Raw genomic sequence first — 21019 nt, 5'->3', positions numbered from 1 at the left:
GGTCTTTATGCTTCTACTTAACATATGAATAAGATACGTTCGGTAGGCGATGAAAAAGTTGTCTAAACTGAAACATGTTGTGATGCCGCGAAGCTCACCAGATTACCAAACAGCTAAGCCTCAGCCAATGCAGCAAATTGATAACACCTTATCAATGTTTCATAGACTCCCAGGGGCAGACGAAAACACAGCAGTTGTCCTTGATACTAACCGGGAGATAAATCGTTGAAACAGAGATGTCCGTACAGAATACGACTCTGGGGAGACTGCACATGAAGATGTGTAACAATTCTTAAAAGGTCTTGGCGTCCCTGGCAGGACATTTTACATGTATCCTTGAGAAAGACGCTTTGCACGACGTTCCTCACTCAGCCCATGTGTAAACTTTATGGGTACCTTCATAGGGTAAACCATGGGTACCTGACTTCGGCTGGGGAAGCGAAAGGCGGTGGAAGGAGAGGGATGAGCTCTGCCTTCCAACATCGTGCCCTAGTGGATAACAACCCAATGCCAATACGGCCTCAAAAAGGCCATAAGACTACGTTTACCTTTACCTTTTACCATTTATCGTTACACCATTACACTAGCAACTTTACATTTTCACCTTTTGCAACGGCTGTAATTACCTTCAAGCTACATTTAAAGCTATCCATTGCGTTTAATCTCGCTCAAAAGAGATACAGATCCAAGATATTTTGTACAGTCCAAAGAAAAGCATTGTGAACCTTACCTGTGCACATGTGGCTAGTGTGCCGTCCTGACAGTCTCTACGACCTTGCGGGGGGTGTCCCAGACATCACGGCTTTGTGAGTGAAGGACGCCGTTCCTCAGCTCACTTCTTCACGGGGATCTCGCTTCCGATCTTAGTAATTTCCGCCGCCCAATCCGTGTGTACCGATACTGTTAACCTGCAACACAGGGAGGTCTGATCAGACTAAGTCTGGACCGACTGATAAGAATATTACAACCCCCCGGTCTCGCCAATAGAGACCGCAAGCTGTCTTTTTAACGGTGTAACAAATTCACAGACGGTAGCCGAGTGCTCGAGATATGACCATTGTTATTCGCACGGCAATTCGGAGGGGATGACTCGACATAAAGGCGAGTCAACTGGGGCTAAACAGTTCCCGACAAAGCCTCGCGGGCTTGAAATAACTATTTTCCGTCGGCGCCAGACATTCATAAAAGCAACGTCAGCTTTTGATAAAAAGCCCGCAACCTTCATTGACATTGTCGGCGCTCATGGAGCAGCACTTTCGGGTGAGACAGTACGAAGTGGCTGGCGAGGCGGCCGGAGTCAGGCCCTGTTATAAAAGCCGGGCTGTGACGTTCAAACCCGCTCATCAACCAATCATGTCAGACGGTGTGGTCACGTGACTGTATTTGAAATTGTAGCGAATTATCTGGAATACAAATATGCTATCTAATCATAAATGCAACACGACCTCACAAAGACATATTAATGTATGAATGTCGTCACCCATTGATATCTTCAATGTATTGCTGAAAGGTTTCCTAGTCTATAACAGATTAATTACGCTGGCTATAAGGAGAAAGTTATGGAGCAGAATTTTCCCGCGCAAGATGGAAATGATACCTTTTCCGTGGACTGTCTCTCGTAGCTAATTCTTCACCCTATTGTTGCCGAATTCTCTTACCCACACCCCTACGGAGGGGCATGGCGGAGGCTACATTAATCCGTTATGAGGAAGGAATTAGTGTCCTTGTAATTGATAAATCATGATTCGAGCCACAGATCCAATGACGTTGAGTAGCTAGAATTCAGCATTAAGAAGAAAGTAAGTATTTAAGCTTTAGGTAAGACGACAGCAGTGTGTGTATGACAATGCAGCAGATGTTCGAAGCAGATATGGGTTCAATAAACTCATAAATGTATTACAGAGACAGTAATATGACGGTATGTTATACCACCTGGGTTGTCAATGTCATGGGAACTCAGGACCCCACAGGGAGTAACACGTGCATTGATTATAAGGTATATACATACAAAATGGGCCATACGACTTTGAGTGATGTAAAGAAAATGACATAGAACAAGTCTGAGATGATAAGATCGTCCTCTTATAAAGCTGTAGCTTCTACCGGGATAAGTGTCCTTACACTACATGTTAGCATTCTTTTTGTACCTAAATCTATCTAAATGAATGATGCTGCCAAAATGCACTGCCTATAGAAAACCATCTGTACCCTGGTTTGGATGTTAAGATAAAAGAAAGCCTACAGACCACAATGTCCTCGGCACTAATGTTCTGGCACGTAGAACACTGAGCTGCTTGGCACGTTGCGCTTCAGTAGTATAAAGGGTTAAGCACCTAAAGTGGTGAATAACCATCTCCAGTAAAAATAGAAAAATGCAGTCATTAGTTTGGAGTTATCACTTAAGCCCTTAGAAGTTAAGGATTACCTAGAAGACGTTGGATGATATCACAGCTGATGTTAAATAATGCATGACAATACATGTAATTGAGACACCGTTATTCAGGCATAGCTTTTGTTCATCCCATAAGATATAATTTTGAAAGACTTTGCTGGAAGATTCACTTTGTTTAAGAATTCCTTTTCATTCATGATAAATTATTCTCTAAGTCCCTATCGTTCATGGCGGCACACGACTCTTTATTAGGTGGAGATTTTGGAGTTCGGTATGCAGGATGGGTGACACAAGTAGTTTCATGTGATGTAGCCAGTGGCTGCCGCTTGATATGTATATCTAACAAAGTTAGTGTGTTGTGCAAAAATGGCATTTACTGCTAACACGGTACAGATATATTTTACATATACCATTTAGAGCGACATCAGTTATTCCCCCCGGAATTGCTCCTTTTTGCAACACTCGTTGTTGAATAAAAAATATACATAACACTTGCTCATTGTTATGCTCAAAGGTATCGGTTCTAAACCTTCCTGTCCTGTTCTTCGTCATTGGTGATGCAAGATAGTATCTACCAATAAAAAAGTATCTATGGCCCTAACATTTGCAATACGAGGATGTTGCTTTACTATAAGTTGGACATTTACGACTTCTGAAACCTGCAAATGTCTATAGGCTAGAGGTTGCATCAGGGTGGATCACCAGACCCTTGTGCAGTAGAGTGCATTTGGCCGTGATATGGTCACGCAAACTCACAAGTGCTTTTTAGTCATAAAACGGTTTCGTACCTCCGTCTTAGTGGCCTAAATATGTGAAAGCCATAGATAATAAAACGTCCCGTGATATTGCCTGGAATTGTGAAATATTACCTTGATGGATTTCAATGTATTGCTTGCGGCAATACGTAGTTTACTTCACAGCAGGCCTCATGTGTATTTTCATCCACAGTAAGTGCATGTTCCTTCTGTGATGGTAATAGAGCCAGTGAATCAATGTCCGAGGCACAACAGGAGCGAAGTAACGATAGTTTACCTTTATTCTTTCGTGTACCTATATTCGTTTCGTCTAAATACGGTGTATTGCGTGATATGCTAAATGCAACATCAGTAATACGCCACAGTTGCAAACCTGAGAGACTCAAGCGTTCAGAACACTGTCTTAAAATCATCGTAAACCATGCATTCCAAGACGACGAGGTCAAAACCTTTTCCGTCTCTCAAAGAAACAGGCAGATCTAATTTTCAGCTTTTAGCTATAGACGGGTGAATTTGAAATCCCGTTAGTTCCACGAATTTGCTCTGCAATTCTTGTCCTGACTGGAACGTTAAGCTAATTATGTTGTCTACTACTACAGTTTCAATGTTCATCATTCCCCCTGTCTATGGTACAGCATAATTGTATTATATACTCTGTAACTATTAAAGTTACGCAGTTAACCTGATTTATAGGTCATTGGATAGATAGTCAAGTCAATTTTTAGATTAATCTCTCTCTTCGTGGTTCAATTAAGAGCAATTGTACTTATTTGGCATAGTGATTCGATCTAATAAATGAATTTCTCATCAGGTTAGGAGATCAGCCTATCGTCATCCTATGTAATTTACCTGGTAGACAACCATTCAAGATACTTTGGTAATTAGATCATCCTTTATTGTAACCCACAATCAGATTTGGAAAATAGATTTTCTTATGAAATTATTGTCATCATAATTAGTGATATGTCATATATGGTAGTTACAATGTTTTGATAACAAACGTTACCTACCACTCGAAAAATGCGACGACTGCGTGTCCAGGATACGAGACATCAAAACCGGTATTTATGCTGCAGTACCCTAGGAAGCCACTTAGAGGCCCATTATCAGACTTTGTTTTCCTGACCCCTATCCACCTACCAAGTATCATAACGATGATCGATCCATTCACAGCTTCTTGAGTTCTGTTGTCCACACACAATAGACAGACAAACGACAATGACATCAAATTTTTGGCGAAGGTAATTTTATTCCTTAAGATTAAGTTGTGAAATATAGTTTTTACTTTAAGAAACCAAACAGCACCAAAAATTGAGCTCAACTTGAGTTGTAGTTTCAATACCACATAGACATCAAGAAATATGACTGCATTCAAAGCTACCACTTAACGCGTTACTATAAAAAGACACAATAACGTTGTATTCAGTAATTGGAACCCTCGCGGGCAAAATCCAATAAAGAGGATATAATACGATGGGCCCGTGTACGTGCCAGAGAAAGGCAAATTATTGGATTTTCCGAGCTGGTCTTATATCATTAGTTACTTCATAAACAGCCGCTGCTGAATGATATCGATGTTTTGATTAAGAACAGGATAATGGCAAATAAAACTTCCAGCATTTATGGACAAGATAAGTCTCATCAAATGGAACAATCTTCCTGATGCAACTGGCAATATCGTCACCACTGTCTCATTCAAAAGGGAGCTTAGGAAATGTCCTGGTGATCAATACTCCGTTAATGAATGAATGAATGAATTAATGAATAAATGAATAAATGGATAGAATTATATATCAACCCTGAAGTCTTATTATATCATTATAGTAGATGCTACATACTTACTAATGAAAATACTATGGATACTGCAGATACGATTTCAAAATGTACAATTATAGTTGACCTACTTTATGTCCAAACTCTTCAATCACACGTCCCGTATTGTCAGGTTCCATAATACAGGCTGTATGGTGGGGACTCGTGAAACCAGAGGAATCGGGAGGTTTTCAGAACGTTTGTTTTCTCTAGAAGTTTGTTTGGCAGCTTTTGTACAAGTTTGGCATGCTGTAAAATTACCAGGTATTGACACGGCATCGGATGGCGTCCTCAAAAGAGAAAGTTAGGCAAGACGTCACCTTAGGACACGTTGAATAAAGATAGATCGTACTCACACTACCTTCACCTGCTAGCTACAAATTATGTTCTTTCACGTGTCAGCTTTTCTGATTCCCATGACAAATGGTAGTCCTCACAGCCAACGTGGGAATCGACACGAAGCTTATCATCGTGTGTAAGACATCATTATTCCGCTCCAATCCGCATCGGGAGAAGTAATGGGATCGGAGGGGAGGCTGAATCCTCCTGACAGGGGGGCATTGATGCACGGGCCGCGTGCTGCACGGATACCGTGGCAGTTGGCAGCAACGGTGATAACTCATCGTAGAAAGACGAGGAGCCTGCTTAATAAATGGCAGTGTATGGGACAACTTTTGTGAACTTGGGACCAGTTGCACCGGTCGAACTGTTGTTTAGCAAGTAGACAGTTTTCATCGACTTTTCTACAATACATGGTTGACTGCTGTGCTGTTTATCGGTGCACTACTGATGAATGGTTTTAACGTTATCAAAACCTGACACAGTCCGAACAGCAGGAGCTTCACTGTTATTCACAGAATGTCCCTTTTTAGGTAATAGGTGTAATGTCAGCTTTGAAAAATCCTCTGAGAGAGAAAAGGTGCAGAAAGCATATCTTTTGAACCATGACCATGTTCAAAACGGTCCCTATTGCTGCAATACTGGAATCCTCGGTGGAGCTTTTGAGCTTCCAGACATATATACCATGAAGTATGACAGTTTCAGACATGCCCGTGGACCTGATCTAAAGACGGACGATATCGACTTCCAACAACCTTTGACCCATTGCTGACGTCAGACGTGCGACACGTCACGTGTCCAGAGCGATTGTGTCAGAGCTGAAAAAGACTAAGTCAGTCAGTCAGTCGAAAATTCCGCTGAATCCATTTTTTTCTTGTGTTGGAGAACAGTTTAAATAAACCTTTCAAGTTTAAATGTGGTCAACAGTTTTATCCATGAGATGAAGCCTGTGGGTATCATTGCCATGTATCACAATGCAAACGTACGTTTGTACGTATTTCAGGAAGCCATTGCCACTCAAAAGTTGAAATGAAACTTGCTGACATATTATACTCAGAAAGGAGGTACGCCTATGCTTCTCCTAATGGTTTACGTGATGGATTAGAAGCCCTGACCTTCTCTGCTCTGCGGAAAGAAAGTTGTGATGACAATCCTTGACCTCCACTTCAGAACCACACATCACATGCGCAGGTCGACATGACGAGTCAGGTGACATTTGCGGGTGAAATGACGCCATAAATTCTCCGCTACTGGTTCCGTGGACGCTAAAGTTGCACGTCGCAGTAGTTTGACCTGTCTCCCCGCAATCATCGAACGCCGATTTTGCGAGCGATCTGGCGACAGTTATGGTGTTAGTGTGCACAATTGACCCAAAGGGGCGTTGGCTAATGGCCATCTTTGTAGGAGATTACCAGCTTTTATTACACACCAATATATTACAGTGTCACGCCTTATCGTTACGATCTGGGCTGCGTCCTTGACATTGGCGCCTTTCCCATCAGAAGCTTGTTAACTCTGGCAAACTTCCGCTTGTTCGCTTATTAATTTTGCAGTTAAAAACTTGCGGTTTGTCTAGTTGTTTCGTGTGTGTGTGTGTGTGTGTGCGTGTGTGTGTGTTTGTGTGTGTGTGTGTGTGCGCGTATAATCTGTGTATGTTCGTGTATTTGTGAGTGCGCACGCGTTTGTGTATTTGTGCGTGTGTGTGTGTGTTTGTGTGTGTGTGCGCGCGCGTATAATCTGTGTATATGCGTGTATTTGTGAGTGCGCACGCGTTTGTGTATTTGTGCGCGCGCGTGTGTGTGTGTGTGTGTGTGTGTGTGTGTGTGTGTGTGTGTAAACGAGATAAAGAGAAAGCTCACCTCTATCTCACTTTGTCCTTTTCTACTCTGTTTTTCTCTCACTGTTTTTTAGTCACAAGCTTTGTCTCTCCATGTCTTTCTCTGTCATGTCAACTAGAAGCTTTCATAGACTGAGATATATCATTGTATAATTTTGTGCTTCGATATGACTGAGTAATATTTTATGGATAAGGTGACACTCAACACTTTGTTATTTCCAGTTGAAATTACGACAGGATTCAAACCAAATGATATATTCTCCTGTATCTAAGGGAAATGGTTTGATAAGATTGTAGCATAATGGGAACTACCAGGTAATGCTTCCAGGCTTTGGAAATATTGGACAGCAATATTCATACATAACTATGATAAATGATTAGTTCTTCCAACCAAAGTTGTCCAATTACCTGTGCAATACTTGCATGTAATATAAACCACATATCATATTCCTTTCATTAGGCCACAGAAAGTAACTTTTATGGATGACATCAGCGCCCGCAGTGATTGTTGCCTAATTTGTATGGAAAAAACAATCACTTTGGCCGAAATGTACATGAAGTACAGAAAATTACGCCTAATAACAGTTTTGATTTTGGCAAAAAAAACCATATCCATTTGCTTGAGTAATTGTTATTTGGCATATTGTATTACCTGGATGTCTAACCTTCATCAAAGTACCAGAGAGAATTCCTGCCTACGTATACCGACCCTATTTTCCTTTATAGTACCGTAACACAACAGTCCGTATTAACTCCAAGAGTTCATTTTCTCTTGCAGATAGGCCTCGTTCTCTGTGCTTTAAGCCCCCCCCCCCCCCTCACTGGCCCCGCGGCACGCTGGCGGCATCGCTGCGTCCTAAATTAGATTTGTTTTTCCCTTGACTTTATAATGGGAATATCATTAAAAACGTACAAGTATGACCAAAAAGACAACAAACACACAAAGATTAAAACTATTCGTTTTTTGCCGATGAAATTCGTTGAGTACTTTGTCAATTCGATCGGCCGCAGCGATGCCGCCGGCGTGCCGCGGGTCCAGTGAGAGGGGGCTTTTAGGTCTTCCTTTAGTGTGCTGATCAGATTTGATTTGCGCAATGCTTTCCGCAATGCTACGGGTATTGTACCTGCTGAAATATGCCTTTATGCCCTTGCTTGTTACTATTTCAGGTTATGTAGGCGGACGAGTGTGATATCCCTTTGAAAAAGGCGAGAAAAATCACGACGGCTGCTTTGATCCCCGACCTTCCAAAGTTATGAAAAAAGGTAAGCTGAGGTTAGTCGAGGTGATGTAAGGACAGGCGTACCTGTACAGTCCGCATACGTTCACCGTACGTGTTATTGAGTGTAGTTAGTAGAACCAGGTCATGTTTACAATTAGAAAGATTTTGTAGATTCAAGGTTCGCACGGCGTTAGGGTAGAGGTGAAAGTGATCCAGCACAATCCTGCAGACACGTTTGGACCACTTTTCCGTCTATTGATCTGGTGTTCAATACCGCAGCCTAATGACGGCTGGTTAGAAAAGGCGTTGATCTAGTAAGATGAGAGTGCAATAGTTTGCAGCAGCACAGCCTCTAGCGTAATTGAAAACCACCCATTATACTATGGACACCGTTTCTTCGTCATTTTTCCCACCATTGCTTTTGCTCAGTTTCTTCCTCTTTCGTTCTAAACAGATAAGGTTAATGACCTGGACCAGACGGCTGTCACCATGGTTACTGGTTAATGATGATGATGATTGAAGACCTTTATTGTATGTTCGTGCCCCGAGGGGCTAGATACAGGTCGTTTAACACAAACCTAACTAACATCTACGTGACATATACAGTGAAATATGTACAGTACATTGTGTAAACATACATGGTAGAAGAAAAGGATAAGCTAAGCTAATCTAGTAAAGTCAACTTCTTCTCGCTTCTTTGTACATGTGTAGATGTATGAACAGATCATGTTTCTTATACAAGGGTTATCTAGACGCAACAAAAATATGAATTTATCCGTTGCGTTTAAATATTCAAAGTATGGGAATTTCTCATTAATACATTTGAAAAGAACATTTTTTTCTATATCGTAAAGTTTACAATCTAAAATGAAGTGCCGCTCATCTTCTATTTGATTTAACTCACAAAATTGGCAAATTCTGTTAATAGCAAAAACCCTGTGGTGTCCGATTACATAATGTAGCAAGTGGCAGGACAGAGCTGGAGGGCCTTGTCAGTACAAATATGAATGTGTTTGAGTAAGAATCAACTGAGCAGGAGTTTGTTAGGCTAGACCTTGTAAAGGTAAAAGTCATGTATTTGCTTGCAAAGGTTTCCTTTATACAGTAGTTTGACATTATAAAGAATTCTAGAAAGAAATACTATATTTTCATATCATTTAGAGCTGGACGCCAATTACTTCTGTTTCAATCCAGAAAACAACCTTCGAATCATAAGAAGACTACGCTCGCATACATAGCAGACATAGACCTGTCTTCTAAGATGAAAGCAGCTTTTCAATTAAGAACAATCCTACCTAATACCAACGTACATTATTTAAGAAGATTGCCGCTGACGATATACTGACCAACTACAATGTAATTTAAAGATAAGAACGTCCACATACTTCTCAGATATAAGCACCGGGATTCAGACAATCTTCTGCATCAAGATAACGTACTTTATCACAGAGGTATGACGTAAACCTTTATCTTCTTGAGCAGAGAGAACTTTAATCAAAACGCCACAACGCGTACGTAATCTACGGGTGAAATTCCAAGAACCAGGCTAAGTGGTACGTTCTACACGAAGACCCTAAGATTATTACCTCCAAGATGTTATTACTCAACTCTGCAAGACATTATTACCTGTCTTGACATGGAAGCCTTTCAATCATTCTACGTTCCCACCCACGTACCTACTGTATATGTACGAACGCGTGTTCTAAAGTTCTCAAACTAAGTGCTTACAGCGTAACACCGGTGCTATAGACAGTCTACCAGTGGTACAAACTTTTTTGCTCCAAACTAGATTTTAATGTACATTCTTCAAGACATATTGCAGTCAAAAGCTGTCTTTTGAAGAAGGAATCAATTTCCTTTGAATGAAAGCCACCGACATTCTAGACTTACTTTGCTTGCAAATTGGACTAGGTTTCCTTATTATACGCCAACCAACATTCATGTGCCTCAATCAAAACGTGTTCCTCACTCATCCGAGAAACCTATTATTCCAGCAATACATTCTGGGACTAAAGTTAGTTTGTCTGTACTCATGTTTGATTCCTCTCTCGTTCACTAGATGAGATTCTTGGCAGCATAGTCTGTGATACCCTGGGAGTCCAGGCACCGTAATCGGATCCCCGCACGCGCGCCCAAGCTTTCACGGCCCACCCTCCCGCTGCCCCCCGAAGACTGACCCCGCCCCACTCTCCGCTCAGACCCAAACTCCGCTATCCGATTACTCCGCTATCAGACCTTGGGTTTACAGCGGAGAGTGGGGCGGGGTCGGTCTTCGGGGGACAGCGGGAGGGTGGGCCGGGAAAGCTTGGGCGCGCGCGCGTTGCTTGGTGGCTAGCCGATATACGGTGCCTGGCCCCCAGGGTAAGTCTGTGAGGGACAAATGAAATTGTCAGTTGCAATATCCTGTAGGCGGATATCAAGACGTATACGCCTGTTAATTCACTCCCGATAACTCACCGAAGACAGGAATGCAATAAATGACTTCTTAAAAAGGTCTTCAAAGTTCTGCCCTGGAAGTTTTGCTTGATTTTAAGCGACTATAATATGAGTTTTATCTTTTTCAGATTGGTTTTCATCTAGCTAGGTAGGCGAATTGTTCCCCACGTCCAATGTCAAAAGCCATTTTCCTTTTTAAAAAGCGCTGGCAGAGCCAAACTTTTAACTTATTAGAAGAAATATCAGCTCTTCCAAATGGTCTGGAACGTTTTCTCTGCCTTGTGAGCATGGTTTATACCGATGCCCATGGTGAAGAACTGCACCAGGGTGACCTGGTGTCGTTTATTTGCGTCTTTCACCTTTTGTGCGCTTCACTTCAAAGACTTAGACGCGGCAACGTTTCTCCATAAGTGGCAACGTGGTCTGCTATGGTCTGGTAGAAATGAGCGAAACATTTAGAACGTCCATGCTATTCAGAAAAAGGGGACGAAATGCGCTGTGCCAAACTCCATCTGAATTACGACACCGGTGATATGTACAGGGCATTTTCTGAGTTTAAGATGTTTGTTCTTATAATTCGCAGAACAAAAGCCTATTTTGTGACGGGCGTATGAGAACGGATTTTTTCCAATGATACACAGTGTCCGGGTGAAAACAAAGTGGGTTTGTAGACATCGAAAGTTTTATAGTTGCTGAATTACCTATTATACCCTTAAAGTTACAACTCAAAACTTGACCCTGTTCTTCCGTCTTGGACTACCCAACCCGAAATGCAGAAAATGATGCCTGATTCGTACGCAATTAGTGCATATCAGTTACACATTGATAGCATTTTTCCTTGTTGTAACTGTATCAACACATCGAACAGTTTGTCGTAAACTAAGTCTACTGGCTGTGATAGACATCTAGAAGTATAATCACCGTTCGTGGGCGCGACAGCCATGGCCTGCAGCCGGCTCCTGATAAAAGCTTTTTGCTGGCGTCACACCTACGCAGTTTATCCTCCCAAGTGTGAAATATATGTTAACATTGCCGAACACGCCCACGCCATGACTTAGTGTCGTTAAGTAGGAAAAGAACCAGGACATCCAGACAGAGCAGCTGCCATTTGTCACTCTCCGGCTCCAAAGCCGGACTGCCGAGGCAGGATCGACGTTGATATGATTAAATGTAATCTGGCCATACATGCTCGCAAAACGAGGATGATGGCGTCCTGTGTCAATGTCGGTTAAACTATTGATTGATGTTATTCCGGATACAAGTAGTTGCCAGCATCTGTCTTGCAAGGGCGAAGTTATAAAACAGCTTGTAGGCAACGCAGTTGTTTGGGACATGGCATTCTTCAAGGATAAAATAAATGACAGGGTGTGTATAACATGGGTTTAGAAAGCATCAAGTGGATGTTGAGAAAAGATGGAAGCCTTCGTTAGCTTGCGGTAAAGCTTAGTGAGCTTTCTAGAAAAGTTACTACTAAATATCTTCTATATGACCATTATCAGATAATGAGCATTTTAGGAAATGACTGCAGTCTAGGTCCAATTTGTGACATACTGTGTGGGCACACGGCAACATTACTTGATTCTTCGTGGAAATGAAGACTTCCCACACATTTTCATAGCACGGGTGGACCATCCAAAATACATCCATCCATTTTACGCCCAATTACGGGGGCGAACGTGCACGCAAATACTATTGAAAAGGTGAAACTGTAGGCCGTAATTTTCTACTGAATTGCTCAATCTTCTTCAGTTCCCTGACCCAAAAACGTGACTTTCTTCACGCGTGACGTCAGCAACGGGTCAAAGGTTGTTGTAAGTCGATATCGTCCCTCTGTTGAGACTGGGTCGGTGCGACCGGAGGTAAAAGGTCAGAGAGCTGAAGAAGACTGAGTGGCTCAATCGAAATTCCGGTGAGGCCAACTTCTTGAGTTGGAGAATAGTTTAGCATTTACCACTAGAGTTCCACGACCTCATACCTTCGCAAAATGATTTTAACCTTAGTTTATGACTGACGTATTAGGAGTGTCTCTCATTAATTATAAATCATACTAGTTGATCGTCTTCACCCAAATAACAGACGTTGTCCAAAGTATAAGCTTAACAAAGAAGGTTATGCTAACATCATCAATTATGCAAATGAGGTCTGTATCAGCATGATTTGATTCAACTATGTACACCTTCACATAACTTCCAAATGCCACAACTATGAAATTGCCATCATTTACCTGTATGGAATTAACGTAGTTACTCATTAATTATGCAAGTTAGGCCTACAATTGCATATTTTCTATCTATCAACATCCCTCTCTTCCTCAGTTACAAATGTCACATATTTGAATAGTCATATCATGGTACACAGCAGGTTTTTTTTAAATTGTGTCATTAATTATGCAAATTAGAATCTGATTTGCATAATTATCGTCCAATCATGCAAAGTATCACGTCAGCTATCTACATACCAAAAATCATTACCATCCATCAAGCCCATCGTGAGTTATAGTATTTTCTCATTTTCTCATTAATTATACAAATGAGGTCCTCATTTGCATAGTTGATATCTATTAATATTTCTCTCTTCCTCAGATACATATGTCACATGTTTGAGAGTCCTACCATGGAATTTGGCGGCTGTGAAAACTTTCCTCATTAATTATGCAAATTAGATAATGATTTGCATAATAAGTATCTAATCACGTACATCATCACTCAAGCTATCTACTTTCAAAAATTCATGACCATCCATCAAGCCCTTCTTGAGTTATTCCCTTTCAAAGTCTGAACCAAAACCTGCTCCTGCAGTTCCAAAAAAGCAGCTAGGGGGCCAAAACCTATACCACTTACTCTCTGTCCAAAGAGCTATCTACCACTCAAAAATCAGTTCCATATCTTGTCCAGAACACGAGATAACAAAACAGGAAGTTCCGCTGCAGTACCGTAACAAGCCGCTAGGGGACCCAAAGTCTAATCATTTCCTAGTCTCATCAAGACCTACCCACCTACCAAATATCAAGACAATCCATCCAAGCCTTCTCGAGTTATTCTGCTTCTTTACATACACACACACACACAAACGCTACCCTCTGCATAACCTTCTCGGCGAAGGTAATAATGTTATTAACCAACTCAAATTAACGCCAAAAATAGTTACTCAAGCAACTGGATAAAATTTCTAAACAATCAGACGTTTCAGACAGCATCCGCTATCTTTCGTCAATGACATCTCAGATTAACTTTTGTGCTAACGCAAAGACAGCTTGATTACAAACCCCTTCCGGCACACATTTTTGCCAACGTCTATTCTGGAGAAATAAGATGCAATTGATTCAGCTGAATTGCCTTCGTCACCATAATCTACTTTTCTCGGTCGAGTGTTGATTATTCGAGTGTTGATTATGAAAAAGGAAAATGGGCAGTTAATATGCTGCTGAATCTTTCTCAGAAGATTTTATTATGCGGCAGGGTCTCACATATGTTCCTAGTGGCTAAATTACCATGTGTAAATGATTGGAAAGTGTTCCACAGACACCATATGTACAGACTGATGTCCTGAGGAGAGCTTTCCACCTGTGGCCTCATCGACCGAGTTCCTTAATATTTCATGCCTTATAAAGGCTTCATCGAGCGTGCTGAAGAAGTAGAATCTAGCTCTATTCACAAAATGACCCAAATCTACAAGGATTTTGTATGAGAATGTTTGCCAATAAGTTTGCGTGTCATTAGCTGACAGTCCAAGCGTAGGAGCGTAAAAACTCGAAGATCTCACACCACCTTGCAATCTTTGAACCTTGAACCGGGAGACATCAATCCGTGCAATATCTAGGGTTTTGTGAATATCCTAATGCCATCGTTAGCCATCAAACATGTTTGTGATCCTCCCCTTCCCTTCTTTCCTTAATCAATCCCAGCTACTATCTCCCTCCCATAACAGGCCATTCATCTGGGACGGCTGTCCAGCTGTCCATGGACTATACTACATTACTTTCAGGAAGAGGGGGTCGGCCTGAAAATACTGATAGAGGACCCAAAATCACCATGTATCCTCACCTCGGAACCTCAATAACTATCCACATACCAATATTTATACACAAACATTAAAATTACCTTGAGTTTCAGGTGCGAACTCAGAGACAAGACCAGAAACAGAACCCATGTTTGAGGTCAACCTCCTTCCTGGACGTTAAAAAAAGACGTGTGGAGCAAGTGGAACTGACTAAGCTGTCTATCTGTCTGAAGTCAGAACGTCCACTATCTGCCGCGAAACTTATATGTTGTCCATCAATAACATTACTGGTCCGAATCGCCCGATAACTAAATTCCAAGGCACACAGAAGGCCTGCTTATGGGAACACCAAACCATCTGCTGGGGCATCAGACGGAGATAGGAAGTCCCGAAGAAGTACCCAACATCTCTCACAAGCACTCAACCACTTCTGACATCCAGACAATCACTTCGGCTATAGGTATGAGTCGGATGACTTGACCCTAATCCACCCCCAGGCAATGCCATACACATCATTTATACATGTGTGCGTTCTGTGCCATTCTGACCGTTTTATTAGGATCACGGGTCATTAAAACATATCGAGGCAGTCTGTTTTGGCGCATACAAAGGGGTGTTGGATCCCGTCAACGCGTCAATCATTCGCCAACCTAAGGTAGAACAATATTGCTGTTGCCTGCGACTTTTGGCATCTCAAAATGACATAAGTTTTAGCTGGCATCATACTAGTACTGAGGGATGTCCCTGTACCTCAACTGGTAGCAGCCTCACAGATGAGTTCCTGGCTCCAATTATTTGATAACTGGGAGACACCAGTTCAAATCCTGGACAGGACATCTAGGTTCGGAAAAAACCTAAAGTAGGGGTCCCGTGGCGATGATGTGCACTCGATCACATTAACGGGGAGGTGCTAGCACCCCCCCCCCCAGAAAAAAATCCCCTGCTACAGAAACAGCAAGGAAACCGGCTGCCCTATGTGCTACTAGACAACAACTACGACACACTAGTGCTAGCGATTAAGTTTTAGTTTGTCACGTAGCCAGGCAGTAAAGCCAGGCAGCAACCTCAAAGAATGCCACAGCATGAAGCCGAGCATAGGCACCTTAATGTTGGGCCCTTGGCCATTGGTGCCCTTAAGGTCTTTTATCTTCTATGGGGCATGTCTTATATGGGATATACTTAAGGCGATCGATAAGACATTGGGCCGTCTGGAGGAGCTTGACAAACAACCTTTTGACCAGGGTTATCGTTATTCATGGGAATCCATTTGTCTTAATGGCTCCGATAGACAGCGAAAACGTTAGACAGGCACATCCATCATGCTAGCCGCCCGGTTCGCTGTGGCAGTTCCTGTCTGATATCAAGGACAGATCTAGACTTGTCACTTTTACTATAGGTTATCATAACCTCAGGGCAAGAGGTTTGCCTCCGACGGGAGTACTGATTTTGGTTGTGTTTGTGTGTTTGCAACTAAGATCCTAAGGGTCATTTTAAAGGATTTATTTAAATGTTAGCATGCTGCAAATTGGTAGTTATTGGCGTTCCGATGAAACATGGCGTTTTGGGGCCCCTAGCAGCTTTTTCATGTACTGCCTCTTTACGAGCCGACACCCCCTTTCTGAGAGAAGTGCGGTATAGTCTGTGGACAGTTGTCTGTCAGGTATAGATAAGGTCAATGACCTCAATTTGGGACACCCGGATGGCTCTGGACTTGTTGATCATTAACTGATGGCGCATGATAAGGCTAGGGCAATCGCATTCAAGTGCCATAATTTTTTTTGAAAACTCAAGTATTTCACAGAGGTATGAGAGAGTAAAGGAATGTGGACGATAGTACTTTCACCTTCGATTCATTTTGCCACAATGCACACGGCAACAGTTACTGTATTTCTTTCATTTCAATGTGTTGTTTATACCACCTGTTCATTACCATGGTCTAGAATTAGGGAAAAATAAGAATCCTTTTATATCTAGAATACAACATTTATATGACTTCCATATAGCTTAAACACCTTTTTACTATCTTGAATACATCCGCCAAGTCGGTGCCGAGACTTTATTGCATACCTGTGTAGACTATTAAGAGACTTACCCGAGCGGCCGTGTGCGAGTGATTTCCGGAAGGCAACAACAGCGTAATGAACAAACTGCTTACTCTTCTGGGAACAACCCAATCAATAATTACGTCTTTCATTAGGGGGAAACCAGACAAAGTGCCCTTTTCCGCCCCTTTCTGAATTAATGGACCACTTAGGAAGCATTGGCTTCTAATGGAATCTGATGGAGTCTGTGGACCACTTAATACGTGCCTGTCGGATGATAATTCCACGCGGACCGTTCGTTTTCCTGGCCCTTAGCTGAGCAAAGCTCTCGGTATAGATCCATCTCTGTCCGCGGCCTTTCGACCTGCCTGAGCCAGAGGTGAGGGAAAGGTCCTGCGGGATGCGATTCTGGAGTGTGGCCACTGCATGTTTGCCTTGGTAATTCATTCTTTATCTGATTGAATTGCGCCAAGTCGGGATCCCATAGTGCACTGAACGTTTGTGTTGAAGTGCTGTATTTCTATAAAGCCACGGCCTAGCTAGGACAACATTGCTGTGTTTCTGGTTACCCGACTGACCCTGGCGACCCTAGTTGGACTGCTGGCATGCAAGGGATATACAATCTTCGATCTGATATCTTGAGTGGATGAAATTCAAAGCATGATTCCAAAAAGCAAAAATAGACTTCCTGTATGTAACGCCCTGTTAACAGATTTAGCTTTGAACAGTTGAAGTAAAAATGTCTAACATTATACTTCATTGGTCAGTTCATTATGATACTTGTGCAAGTTATGCTTGTACCATGTATATCTGTATACACATAAGTGACATAACCCACAAAATGCTCAAGTATCAGTGTCCTGATGCATTTCAGATTTACATTTGTGAACTGTATATATTGTATCACTTAGGCCGAAAATAAAAAGAAAGTCACTAGCTACCTACCTACCTACCAACCCTTTTTTCAGGACTGTAATTAGAAACACAAAATGGATTTTCCTAGGCCCGAGCACTTTGCATCTTTGAACTTTCTTTTCTACCAGAGGCCAAGGAGGAGTGAACTAAAGAAAAATTACGCCAAAAGTAGATTTTTAAGATACGTTAACTGGATATATTTTTTGGTCAGCCATTTCAAGTAACATTCACTCCTTTTCGTCAATGACACTGAGCAAAATTTGTGGGTCAGCTATGAAAAACTATTCCGGTCGTGATCGTCTGACACTGTGGTAACGCCCAATAGAAGCTATTTGCTACTAGCTAAGCCTCCCCTGCTTCAGCCCTATCCATTCTAAGCTCTCCCAGTTTATATATGATTAGAAAATTGACTGTGAGAGTGCCTGGCTGCGAAGGTTTGTAACTGGGAGCTACAGCTTTCACCATTCTTCATCTTATCTTATCTAGCCCTTAGTCTAACTATTTGACCATTGGGGCACCACAGAAGATCTTGTGACCAATTTTCTTCACTCTTTTCGGGTTTCTGTTCGTCTTGATGTTTACTTAGTGTCATGCCTGTCCATTCTCTGATATCATCCTCCCGTCTTTGACGATTTCTACCCCTCTTTCTTGTTTCCAGGACGGTAACTTACTTGAAGCACAACAAACGAACATCTCAGAGCTGCGTCGATTCCCACCAGATGTTAGACGTGCACCCCCACTTCACATCTCTGTAAGCCGGATGAATCTCTAACCGGTCTGATCTACCCTAGGCCCTGCGTGGGAGTTAAGAAAAGTTGGCAGAAGGCACAGATGGCCGGCAGACGTGACCAGACTCCGGCGCAAGGCGCTCGGGGGATTCTGTAGATCTTGTCCGCTGATGAAAACTGTGTGAGAATCTTTATTGAAGCCCATATGGCGTCGGAGCTCGTCACAAGATGTAAGACTTCTTGAAGAAGATGGATCGCCTCTGTCCCATTCTCGGAAAAAGAATATTGAGAGTCGGCGATTTGGAAAGCAGTCCATTTAGTCTTAGGCGTCCATTTAGTCTTAATTAAGACTGTCTGAAGGTGGCCCAAATCAACTGAGGCCTGCGGTCGAAGTGTGCCCCGTGCGAACATGCTCTTTGAACATATTATACACATTCGTGATCATTTACAAAGAAGCGAGAAGAGGTTAGCTCTACTTGGTTATCTCAGTATAACACTTTTCCCGCTATGTAATGTGTGTTTAACGTTTGTGTTGTTGTCTTTACTTTTTCTGTATATGTTTGTAACGATAGACAACCTGTATCTAGTCATTCAAGACCAGAATGTACATTAAAGGTCTTCAATTGCACCGAAGAACATTTTTCACCTCACAACGCACTTACAAAGTGCTCGGATGCAAATCTGACCAGATAATAGCAACCTCTGTCTGCCTTAATCCCAAACTATTAAACTATAGCCAAGGTAATTGCTGTGGGTCTAAAGTTGCTGACGGTATAGTTTAATGTTAGTGATTACCAAGTACCTGCTGGCACCGGCCCCAGACTGTACTGGTGTACACCATGTAAGTAGAGGCGAAACTCTACAGTACAGGTCGAATTGAGGTCACCTGAGATTGTGATGACAGACATTAATTTTATGACCTATCCGCGCATAGGCGCTATAAACTGCAAGCTCTCGCAATTCAGTCCCTGACTACAATGAGAGTGTTCCAAATGTAAAGCATGCAATAGTCATATGTGATGCCTTTACCTTTATTGGTTGATGCATCCACTGTGTCTAGGGCACGGTATTGGAAGGTGGAGCTGAACTCTCTCCTCCCACTGCCTTTTACTTCCCCAACCAAATTGAGGTACCATTCTTACACCTAGGTGTCTCTCCAAATAAGTAGATGCCCTACTGCCACATTTGATGATGGGACTGCTGTACGTAACTCCATGATATCATCTAACCTTCTGACAACATCCGACAAACGATTCCTGGAGAATTTCCCAAAATGTGTTTCTGCTAATTAAAAATCCCTTGACGTTCACCGTTTGTTGCACATGTCGATGGATTTTTCCTGACCCAACAAAGTTTTAATTAGAAAGTAACATTGCGGTCAGGTGAGGTCACCTGGCAACGTGCGGGTTTTTTTCGAGCTCTCCAGATTTTTCGTCTTCTGGAGTTCTCAAGGCGATTAAGTCGCTCTTTTCAGTGTTACTTATGTGTCTAAGTTGTTGAAGAACATCAGGCGTCATTCTTGTGCTTTCTCTTTCGTATGAAAGAGTGTTTAAGCCCCCCTTTCCCGGCTTCACCTACGGAGTTTACAGCGGAAACCACAATGGCGGCGGCTGACGCGAATGGCGACGTTGACAAACTACAGGATACCAGCTTGTGGCTGAGCATAGAAGCCAAAGGTATGCCTAAACTGTCAGAATTTGACATTGTTGAAGCCCTTTATGACTCTGTTACAAGTGAACTTGGTGATGGTTCAGTGAATCCAGAGGATATACTAGGAGCCCAGTTCCTGGCGAAACAACGCACCTGGCTAATCAATTTTGCATGTGAAGACGCCAAAGCAAAAGCAATTAGCATTGGTCGCATTGTTGTCAACAACAAATCGTATGCCATCCTGGATTTCCAGAGAGCTGGGATCAAAGATAAACAGATAAGGATCTCCATTCATGGTATCCCCCACCACATTTCCGATCATGAAGTTGCCCAGTGGGTTGATACTAAAGCCGATAGATCCACTACTGTTATGCGGCACCAGAAAAGGAACAGAAACTCTGATTCCCCCTTTCAACATCTCTACTCCGGCCACAGGTTTTGCTATGTTTCTAAGATCCGGGAGAGCTTTCCGCGCTACACAACCTACAGCATTCCGGATCCTATCGATGCAACTAGCCTGATGGACGTAGAGGTGACGATCTTTCATGACGGTCAGAGAGTGAACTGTAAATCCTGCAAGGCCGACGACCACGCTTTCCCTGATTGCCCACATCGCGTAACCTGTCATAACTGTGGCAAAAAGGGCCACATCCGAAAGTGGTGTCGAGCAGAGAAAAGCGATGCTCCGACCGAAACTACCAGAAACATCGAACAAGAAGTTGAAGTTCAACTCAAAGCTGCCCGCAGAAAAGCAACCATTTGTCCGACAAACATTGAAACCACACACGCCGACGACAATCAGAGTGAAAAGGAAGTCGATCCTTGCTCTGATCTTGTGAGCGAAACTGTTGAAAGTATGTCTGAAGTAGAAAGTGAGTGTACCGACGACCAAGG

General features: G+C 42.4%; 1 protein-coding gene across 3 annotated transcripts in view; it reads right to left on the bottom strand.

Moving 5' to 3' along the window:
- Positions 1 to 21019, bottom strand: part of LOC136439527 (somatostatin receptor type 2-like) — a 57617-nt gene that overhangs the window by 26696 nt on the left and 9902 nt on the right. The window contains exons 1-2 of one of the 3 annotated variants that reach the window (XM_066434948.1): positions 1220 to 1307; positions 731 to 908 (exon numbers count right to left, since the gene is read on the bottom strand). The gene's annotated coding sequence lies outside the window, so the exon portion shown is untranslated. Of the gene's footprint in view, positions 1 to 730; positions 1308 to 21019 lie in introns of those variants that run through there. The other 2 variants (XM_066434964.1, XM_066434956.1) reach the window with 2 other exon arrangements.

Source organism: Branchiostoma lanceolatum, chromosome 1, assembly GCF_035083965.1.
Source record: "Branchiostoma lanceolatum isolate klBraLanc5 chromosome 1, klBraLanc5.hap2, whole genome shotgun sequence".
Classification (NCBI taxonomy): Eukaryota; Metazoa; Chordata; class Leptocardii; order Amphioxiformes; family Branchiostomatidae; genus Branchiostoma; species Branchiostoma lanceolatum.
This window is presented reverse-complemented; position numbering and strand designations above follow the sequence as displayed.